The sequence below is a fragment of the Plectropomus leopardus genome, chromosome 1, assembly GCF_008729295.1.
Source record: "Plectropomus leopardus isolate mb chromosome 1, YSFRI_Pleo_2.0, whole genome shotgun sequence".
NCBI classification, from domain to species: Eukaryota; Metazoa; Chordata; class Actinopteri; order Perciformes; family Serranidae; genus Plectropomus; species Plectropomus leopardus.
This window is the reverse complement of record NC_056463.1, coordinates 33,463,158-33,474,268: the sequence shown is the minus strand read 5'-3', so window position 1 is coordinate 33,474,268 and position 11,111 is coordinate 33,463,158.

Below are 11,111 nucleotides of genomic sequence, written 5' to 3'. Positions count from 1 at the left end.
TGACGGAAAAGGAGTCTTCAGCTTCAAAGTAAAGTGCACCAGTGAAGTAACCCAAGACATGATAACAAGAACTTTTTCTTTTTCAACTGCATCAGTTTTATGGTACCTGCGTCCTAGAGCTTTGTCACATGGGAGAGCTGTAAATGCACATATCTGAAGACTATTAATGAATATTTATATTTCTAGGAATATTTTGCACATTTGCTGACTACAAACATATAAATATTGCATCTGCCTAATATGACTTGTCTTAAAAACATTATTTCTATATCAATGGTTCCTAACCTGAGGGTGAACTGATAAATCTGATGGGTTGTGAGATAATTTACAGGAATACTTCAAAACCCAAATGATCATTTCAGATCAATTAATCACCATTTCTTATATTGAATTTGGTAAGAAAATGTTTTTCTCATATGCTTCCATGTTACTTCTTTTTAATTTTACAACAATATTTTACAAAATATCTGATGATTTATTTTTGTTATCATTTACCTTTGGGGTCTGTAAAAATGTTCAAATTTAAAAGAAATGGAGTGGCGCCAACAATTCATTCACACACATGCAACTTATTTCCAGACTGATGGTATTCATGTGCTGTTTAAAAAAATATATTTTATTTTACTTTATACATACATATATATTTCTATATATTGTAAGGATTTGATTTCTAGCAGTCTCACATGTAAAGCACTTTGAGCTGCATTTTATGTATGAAAGGTGAAGATTATATCATTATTAAACACATTTTAATGAATGACTTTTCTGGCACCTCTAAAGAAACTGTGTGCTGCCTTCTGGAGTTGCCTACCCCAGGTTTAGAACCGTTGGTCAATATGCCACTCCAAACCTCCACCTCAGCTTATTAATAGAGATTTTCAGCTCTATCACTGATCATTCACCATCCAGATAAGGAGCTCTGTGGGCTGGGGAGGGAACACATCACTCCACTTTGACGTAGAAATCCCAGATGTGTCACTGCATGTCGTTTATCTTGGAATTGAGGAGCCTGTTAAATTCCTTTCCTTTCTCTGTCTGGTCCTCCTCCTCCTTTTATTCTACCTGTTTTCCTCCTCTCTTCAACACATTCTATTGAACAGCCAATGGCTAGATTATTGACGCTCTCGCCATTGACCAGCTGATGACTTCCTGCAATGAATAACGACTATTGCATTGACTTTTACAGTGCCATACCAGCTCTCTGTCATCATTAAACTCCTTGGATGCAACAGGCCATCAAAGACAGTGATGAAGAAATATGTTTATTCTATCATTTGCTCATGAGTTCTATCTGAGATGGCCATCACGGTGTGGCTTTTAGAGGCTGATAAATCAGCCATCATGGTGGAGGTGGGATTAATTGGCTCTGGCCTCAATGTCTACTGTTCAATGAAGCAGGCAATGGTGGATATAGCAACAAAATCGAGCTGTGATCCCTACTTTCGTCACCATAGGCATTAGTTAAGGACATGATAATGAAACACAAAGCTTCCTTTCAAGTGGTACTCGCTGTGATCACAGAAGAACTGTATTTTTTTTAAATGGAGAAGAAAGAATCTGAAAAAAAATTCCTTTTACACAATTCAACTCTGAACATTAAACTATTCAATCTCAATCGCCCCCTGGTGTCTGACTGCAGTATAGGTCCTAAGGCCCACCCCTCCATGTTAGTGAATGGACATAGGCCAAACTAAAAATTCAAAGAAATAAACAAATAAAATTTTGCCATAAATGGTTTCTGTACTGAAGGTAGTTCTCATCAGCCTGATCTTTGTTCAAGTGTTTGTTTTTATGATTAGTTTGGTTACAAAAGAGGGCTTTTCTGCCAAGATTGACAGCTGTGACAGCCAACCTATGCGCTCACATTCAATGGAGCTGCTCATGATTGGTCAGACAGGTGTTTTGACGGGAAACTCCTCCACCATGGATATTGCTACTGTGCAGATGCAGGCTCTTGACATCACCCTCACAGTATCTGTGTATTTTAACCTCACTTCAGCATAGCGGGGGTAAGCGGTGGTGTGTTGTCCATCTTTATTTACAGTCTATAATTGCAGCCAACTGAAACTTCCCCCATGTGTTAAGTCTGAACTCCCAGTTAGTGTTTATTCTTTAGGGTTTTTTTTTTTTTTAACAAGAGTCAATTTATCCACAGAAGTGTCTTCCTCTCCAAAATAAACTGACCAGGTGATTAAAGCCAGTAAAAACACCAAATAAACCAGTTTTTACGTTAAAATCAATGTTTCTTCATTGCTGTTTGACTCCTTGCAGAAAGGCTGCTAGCCCAGAACCTGCAAATGCGTGCTCACTTTTTTCTGTGAGAACCTTGGCTTACCGAGCCAAATTATTGGCAGAGGTCTCCTCCTCTCTAAGACAAATGGAGCTGGTGATTTAAATCATTAAAAAACACTAAATTAAGCAGTTTCATGTTTTAAAAAAAATCTGTGTTTGCTGTGCATCACAGAGATACTGCTACAGTGGGAGATGAATAAAACCAAATGCCCCTATCTAGAGCCAGTGTTTGGTTTGTCCCTCATGGGTTACTGTAGAAATGGCAGTGCAACATGACTGAGTCCATGTATGAAGACCTGCTCCCTATGTAGATATTAATGGTTCATTCTAAGGTAATGGAAACACAGCAATTCTTATTTTCAGATGATTATACACTAAAAAAAACATACTTATTAATGGTATATTATAATCCACGTCTGCCACCTGAATCCTACACAGTGAAAATTTAAAGAGTTTGGAGGATGCTGTCTTTTTTAAGCCTTTCTAACACTAAAAACACATGACTTAATCTGTAAGGAATAGAATAAAAAGTGTGTCTCATTCATGACTGGCACAATAAGCCAATAGTATTTCCCCCTTTAGAAAGCAAAAGTTGGACAGATGTACCATCAGCAACTTAACAAACGTTTACTGAATTACCTTTTCTTTGAAAGTTGTTTTCTAATCACAGAATGCTATAAATAATGTAGACCGCAGCTGTAGTGCCTCTGCAGCAAACAAACACTAGCACATCATCATCAGGTAGTGGCGAGAGGATGACCATTAACCTTAATAGAAAGCGGCCCAATTATATGGTAAAGAATGGCAGCTGTCTGCAGTGGAGAGAAAGGGGGCAGTCACAGTAACCTTTTTGCCATCTTGGTGGATAAGAAAATGACAAGGTCTGACGCCTCCTGAATGAATCACATCTGTGACATTTGGTCCATTGAGAGGTTTTCACACATGGTCTGGTGGCTAGCAACACCCCCGCACTGGCAACTAAATAATGTCCATATGGCTTGGAGAAGAAAAGTTTAAGATGGTTGGGAATGGAAAAGTTGCACACTTTCTGGAACACTTGGAAAAAACTGTTGCATACTATACCTCACCTATTTCATGCTTTATTTTGTTTGGGAAGTTGTGTCATGTTTAGTACACTGCATCCTTTTATCCTTAAATTAACTTGTCTGGCTCTTTATATGTGCTTCCAAAATCACCTCACATATTGTTGCCTTGTTTAAGTCTCATTATGGTAATTCCCTAACACGTCCCGAAAACATCTCTTTCTTCAAGGACTGCAATGCTCCTTCAAGATGACATGGAATTTAACAAAACGAACCCCCACCCCTCCATCAACATCTTTGTTTTCCCCTCAACCTACTTCATATTGAGTCTTGGGTGTAAAAGTCGATGAATTCTTTTAACCAGGTCTTGATTGGATCAGGCCTCGCAGCGTCTGGCGGGGAGAAGATAAGACCTGTTATCTCTTTCCGACAAACCTGCAACCTCCCTCCGTCCTCCTGATGACTGGACCAGAGGAAGAGGAGAAGAGAGTGAAAGAGAGAAAAGACAAAAAATACATCAGTAGGGTATAATGGAAAATGGTGGTAATAATATTACAAAGTGAAGGCCGTAAATAAAAGAGCCAAAAATATGATCTAAAACAAAAGGATTGTGTAAAATGGTGAAAGAAAAATGTTCTGTGAATTTATTGATAAAACAAGAAAATAATATTTTTTCCTTTTAATATTGTACCATATAATTTTTTTGCATGTGTTTTCTATAGTCCTTTTGCACAGTGCAGCTGTTGATAGGAACATCCTTACTGTTGAAATAAAGATTAGATGAAATTTAATGAGGAAAATTTAAAAAATAAATAGGGCTGTCCAAAATTTTTTTTTTTATCACAATTACACCCAGAATTTCTATAGTTATTGACAATAATTTTTATTTGCATGTTTTCAATTCTATTGTTTTGCATAATAAGAAAGTGATGTGAAGTTCATATTTTCAAGATAAAGCAGTTCTTATCAGATTGTCTTGTTTAGGAATACAGTGACAGCAAAAAAATGCATGGAACTAACATAAAGTGGGCATGTCTGTAAAGGGGAGGCTCATGGGTACCTACATAACCCATTTTCATTTAGATATCTTGAGGTCAGAGGTCAAGGGACCCCTATGAAATGACCATGCTTTTTTTTTCCATTGCCAAATGTAAGCCTAACTTTGGAACCTTATACCACCCCGTTACTGAGAAGCTAGCATGGTACATAGTTGGTACCACAGAGTTTCTTGGGTCGTCTTGTTTAATTTGATACCAGTATCATCACTCTAGCTTGAAAATTTAGCCCGGTACAGCCTCTTAAAGACGGGAATGTTGGCTGACGATTAACACCATTAAAGAAATGAAAGCGCTATGTACAGACCTCAATCCCACTGTGGTTAAGGCGTTAACACTGACAGATCTAAAAATAAATTAACTATCTGCAGTTAAGTTAAAGTTTCTCTTTAATAATTATAATCATATAGCCTCTCTTCAGCAATATAAAATTACAGATTGTGTTCAAATTGTTCCTCAGACGAAGGTTTTTGTCGGTTGGTCTAAACTCAAGAGACATTTTCCAAGCAGTAAAAGTACACTTTGATCTTCAATACTTTCCAACATTGATACCAACTGTCACTGTTCAGGAGGAAGCTGTCGTTAGCTAAAGCATTTTCAGCATAGGCCATAAAGGGTGCCAGTAAGAAGGCCATGGGGAAGGCTTTAGGAAGAAGACAGCTGGATTAATCTCCACTGAAACACATAAAGTAGGCAAGCTAATCTTATCCACTTTAAGGCTGGAGGGCTGGTCCCAACTCTTGTACTGGAGTTCTAGGCTAACTTTTTTTTCAGCCAGAAGTTGCCTTTATGGAACAATAGTATTATTTGGGAGAAATATAAGAAATTTATTTGGCCGTAAATGCTCCACTATGCTCACCCACTAGTTACTAATATTGTCTGTCTGCGGTTTGGTGCTGAACATGTAGCATATGGTGGGTTTTTCTGCCAGCTTCAGGTAGAAAAGACTAATAAGGGCAGTGACACTGAACCAAAAACCACACCAAAAGTAAGTTTGCTTATCATAAAACAAAACAATGAGCTGGAAGTTGCTATCAAGCTTCATAGAGAACAAATTTGAGTGATAATTCTCTGTTAGTCCATCGCAACTACTGAACCCCCTCAAATACAGGCAGTTATGTGATCCTTTGTGATATGAAAATTTTGATTTGATTGATTTTAGCTTTAGGTTATATGCATGTCACATGATGTGAAAAATCTGAAGTTGCCCAGTGATTCCTGTGTTTGATCTCAAATTCAGACCATACTCAGATTCAATGGTAAAACTAAGCAACGTTGATTAAGTCTGAACCAAGATTCTGTTACTGTTTTGCCTTTTTCTCAACTCAAATGTTTTCAAACATATATTTTAGCTTCCTGTTTAACTGTAATACAAGATTGATTATTATTATTATTATTTATTGATTAGTATTATTTTTTAACAAGCTGAAACCAACTCCTATTACATTCGCAACAAGCGGAAGCATTTATTGGTCCAATGGAGCGCAGTGCATTATGGTAGTTGTATGTTTTTTACCTCTTGAGCAAAAGCGAATGCCAAAGCCATTTTTCTTTGTATTTGCGTCTATAGACCTAGTTTCATGTAAAGAGCATCTTCCCATCAGTGATATAAGTGTTAGGTAAGTGGACATTTTGATCAATGCCCACTTGATCAAATAAGAAATGGCAGTGAGCTTAAACAAGGAAGTGGACAAAAACAATTTTGACAGTAATTCAAGGCACAACAACAAACAGTAAAACAGTTTCAAACTTTGATGGCACTAGCTCAGATGTAAATCACAAAAAATTGTCTTTTCTTGTGGTTGTTATGAATCAGGCCAAAATTAGCATCTGTTGTGGTTCTATCTAATTTACTGTTTAGCTATCAGCCATTTCCCACAGGAAAAGTCTTAATGAGTATTTAATTAATGACATTGATTCATTTGGTGGAGAAAAATCTGCTTCATGGATCAGACGCTGAGATCAGACAAAGCGATGTCTATCAGTCTTTGTCTCAGTTACTCCCTTTGCATTTAATACACTCTGCATTTCTCAATGGTGCTTTCTGGTGGACCTGTGTGTTGCCTCTATAGAAACCCAACTCTTTTTTTTTTTGGTGTTTGTTGGGCTCAATTAGTGATCATCTAGCTTCAGTGGGCTCCACAAAGCAACCTAATTGCTCATTTAGTATTTTGTGGGGTTTTTTTTCAGATTGCCAAAACACCAGAATGTGTAATCAGGGATGGGCACTCGATGAGGCGAGGCAAATAAGTCAGCATCACAGAGCATCATCATTGTGTGGGCGACTGTCTGATGCTGCTGACGATGATTTCCTCCTGTCTGGCCTCTGAAGATGGAGGAGAGTGTCACTTTGAACTGTAGATATGCATCTGATGACTCTGTCTACTCTCATTATTACGCACTATCCGCTCTCTGTTAATTTCATTTGTGTGTGAGTTGATTCCACATTATTTGATCTGAACGGAGTTCAGTCAAATTATTTAATTCTCTCTGGCCTATTTTTGACAACCAAGCTACCGCCACTGCCCATCAGTGTTAATTACAACCAGCCAGGGAAGATTTATCATTCTCTTCATTGTTCAAAAAGTAATTATACGAGTACTGACGAGGCAATCACAAGCACGGTCTTCACACTTAAGTGTTGTCCTTAAACCACAGTAAAGTTTAGGCCATCACAGTTTATATGGCTGCTCTGCATGAACATTTTAAATTAGTGATCAGAAAATGTATTTAATTATTATTGCTTCTGACAATTTATTAATGCTAAGTGCTTTAAGTTGAATTATGATATGACACACTGTGTGGATAGTGGGGCCGGATACAAATGTTAGATGAGCTGGCACTGAAAATGTGACTTCTTGATTGTGGTACAGTCTTTTGGATTACTTGACCAAGCTGCTGTCTCTGCTGCGATGCCTATCTACTAATGAACCACTGACCAGAAGAGACAAACACAATAATGGCCTATTGAACTCCACAGCTCTGTCTTAACTGCTGCAATAACCAGTCTGTCCGGACAACACTTTGTTGGTTTGTTGGCAGAAAGACGTTTTTTTACAGAGCTGACTTCACAGAGCTGAGACCTCAGCAGTGACTCATTATTTATAAGATGCTCTCAGTAAGAACAAATAACTCAAAGAAATTGTTTGCATTTTGGAAAGCACACACTTATCCAATTTATTCTCAAGAGTTAGATGAGTAGATTGATACTACTTTCATATCACTTTGTTATATATGAAGCTGGAGCCAAGAAACATTTTTATTTTTCCAATCATTTATCCTTTCTTTAGCCAGGAAGGTCCTATTGATATAAAAGATATTTTCTTCCAGGGAGTCCTGGTCAAGACAGCAGCACAATTAGCATTATCAATCAGCGCTGATTCTCACTTCTAACTCGGCAAATAGCAACGCTCAGTCAAACTATGATGCTCTTGGTATCCCTCCAGCAGCAGTTTTGAATGTTGCTATGACTTGTCAATTTATGCTTGATCCATGCATTGTGTCTTTTCAAAATTATCATTTGTTTTCACATGAACTGTACAGTTTCCACTTGTTCAATTCAAAATATACTTTAAATGTTGGTTGGTTTAAAAAAATAAATAAATAAACATTTTTTTTAGGTTTATTTTGTTAGGTTTAGGTAACTATGAGTGTGGTTAGGTTAGAAAAAAACATCATAATATGGCTTAAAATAAGGAAGTTTGGTACTTTTACTTTGTTACTAGTGTAGCACACTAGCAAACTACTTAATTATTAAATAACCTGATTGACTTTTAATTTCACAATGACAAACAGTGGTCTCCCAGGTGAAAGTCTTCAGTTACTTTAAACCATGCACCTCTTCTCAGCCCCGCCACATGTGGACTTTCTCGTTTTCTATATTATGGCAGTAGCTTGGAGAGGCTGACCTGTGCATCTCATAGCGCTGCTAAAGAATGCCTCTGTGTGTCAGTATCTGATGCTGAGGGCCACTGACAGATTTTCAGTATCTGACAAATTGGGATTGAGACTGAGGTGCAATCAGCAGTTAGCCTAGCACAAATGCTGGTGATGGGGGCCAGCATTTGTGCTAGCTATCAGCATTGACAGCTTGGCTCTTTTCAAAGGTTAAAAAAAATCTGCCTACCTGCAACTCTTAAGTCCACTAATTTATATGGTATATCTCATTTGTTCAACCCATACAGAAATTAGGAGTAAAAGCAAAAAGTTATGGATTTAATTGGGGTTATGTACTATTTCTTGTCTGGAAACAGTGACTTCCTGCCTGTAAATGTCAGAGTGATGACAAGACTCCATTGTACATTTTTTATGCTTTGTTTCTTACATAGATTAAACAAATGACATTTAGAAGTGCTGGTATGTGGACTTTTGTATGTTCAGACAGAGCCAGGCTAGCTCTGTCCCCCTTTTTCATGTAATAGTGCTAAGCTAAGCTAATAATATCCCGGTCCTATAGCTCTAGTTTCATATTATGGACAGACATAAGAGAGTTGTGCCTGTGATTAAACTCAAAACAAGACAGTGAACAGAAAAAAAGCATATTGCCCAAAATGCTGAACTTTGTCTCTTAAAAAAATAAGAAATGACCGCTGGCCTTTCCGTCAGAAAGCAGAGTTCATTTGTTGGTGAGTGTGTACGTAGACTAAAGAGGAAGAGCCTCCTGCAGTTTTTAGAGCCCATCTCACAAAACCTCTGTTGACTTAAGGAAACAGAACATGATGCACACATCTTGAGGCAGGAAATACTCCAGAAATAGTAAACTAACCCACCAGGTTGACATGAATCCTCATGAGGAATGACCACTTGACAAAACCTATTTTAGGTTGCCTCAGCTCCTCTAAAATCCCCTCTCTGAATAATTTATTCAGCCATTTGTGATTTATTTCACAAAAATAAAACATCCCATGTAGAATCAGAATATTTCACTGATCTTTAAAATCCAGATTAATGACGAATGAAAGGGAACACAAATGAACAAATGATGGGAGAAACATAATGTTTGAGCCTACGTGGTGCTTGAGGGGTCAGTTAATGGTTTGGCCTTCACAGTGACCAGATCACCAGCGGCAGCAATGAAATCAAATCTTACACCATTAAAAGTTGAATACATTTATCATTTTACATATATATTGAGAAAAACAGTTATTTAGTATAGCTGACCACAGGATGTTGGTCTATCACTGCCTTGATTAATTAGTTTATTTGTGTCATGGTGTGACTTTGGTGTAGTTTGGATTCACCAAAGTCACATAATAACACAATCTAACAAAGTGATAGAAGCAGGGTTAGGCCAGCAGTGTCTGCATTCAGCATGCTTAAATAACTGTTTTCCTCAGTGGAGTCTGGTGGCTTTGACAAAAGCATAGATGAGGAACTGAAGCTGTTAGCAGCTTCCCCGTCAAAACAGGGTGTCCGAAGGAAACGTAAAGCTTTGATTGCACTATAAACATAGTGTACATTTAAAATGATGTTGATTTTTTTTTTTTTGGTGGGACTTTTTTTAGGTAGCTAAAATATGTTTTGTTGTGGACCATCCACAGCAGTATATTGCTTATCGTCCTTGTCAGACTCCAGCCTGCTCCTTCAATCTGGGAGTGTGCTGACTGACATCTACTGTATGTGATACACTGAGTTTGGATACGTACCTCCTATAACCACACTTCAAAAAAATAAAATAAAATACAATAGTGTTCTCGACTTGTTAGTCATATGAACTCCTCGCTCCTCCACAGCAGAAACCTCTTAACAAAATATGGTCACTTTTGGCTCCAAAAAAACATGATGACAACTGCCAAAATGCTGAGGCTTCAAAATGGCAGTCCACAAACCAGCGGGCAACATTACGGTAGCTATGTCTACAGTCTATGGACCAAACACACAGAAAATATTTCGTAGTGTCATGTCAAATGATGACAAGATCATCTGGCTAGTTTAGAAAAATTATCTATTTAAATTATCTAATTTAAAAATTAGATCTCAGTGAGTAAAATATCAGGAAATATACAAGGTAAAAGGACTTGCAAATCTCAATCCTGTAATCAACCTTAGAAAAGAAAATGTTCTTCTCTCTACTGAGAGAAGAGAGAGAGAGAGATGACACATATAACTGTAAGCATAATGAGGTGTTATTTGACTCATTGTATTACAGCCACACTTTCCTGCTTTAAGTATGCTTTGCATCTCCTGTTTCTTCAAAGGTTTTGAAAAAACTTGTGTGTTTAATTTTGAGTTTCATCCTGCATCATAGCAAACACATGGCGAAAGTAAAGTAACCCTAATTAGTCAGAAACAGAACGCGTCCTCCCGATAATGAAAGCCGGACAGATGCATAATAAGAAACGCATGCTCGTCGTGATTCTTTTGTTTCCAGCGCTGATTTGTGTTTGTGAGCAGGATGACAGTAATACAGTCCTGCCACTGCCTGAAGAGAGGTTGGAGGACATCTGGCTGTCACTCCCACAACATATTGGAGGAGTGACAGCCACATGTCCCCCAACCTCTCCTCAAAAGAACGCTGCACATAAATACATTTTCTTTGTGTTTTGCAAGGACGTTACAGTTTATTCTGTCTGAGTATATGAACATGGGAAGAAATAACTGTATATAATACAAAACAATGATCAGCTTTCAGGCGCAGTTGAATTAAAATCAGAACTAAGTGGCTTTGTTTGCCAATTTTAATTTATTAAATCTACAGTTGGTAACTTTTACAAAAATAACT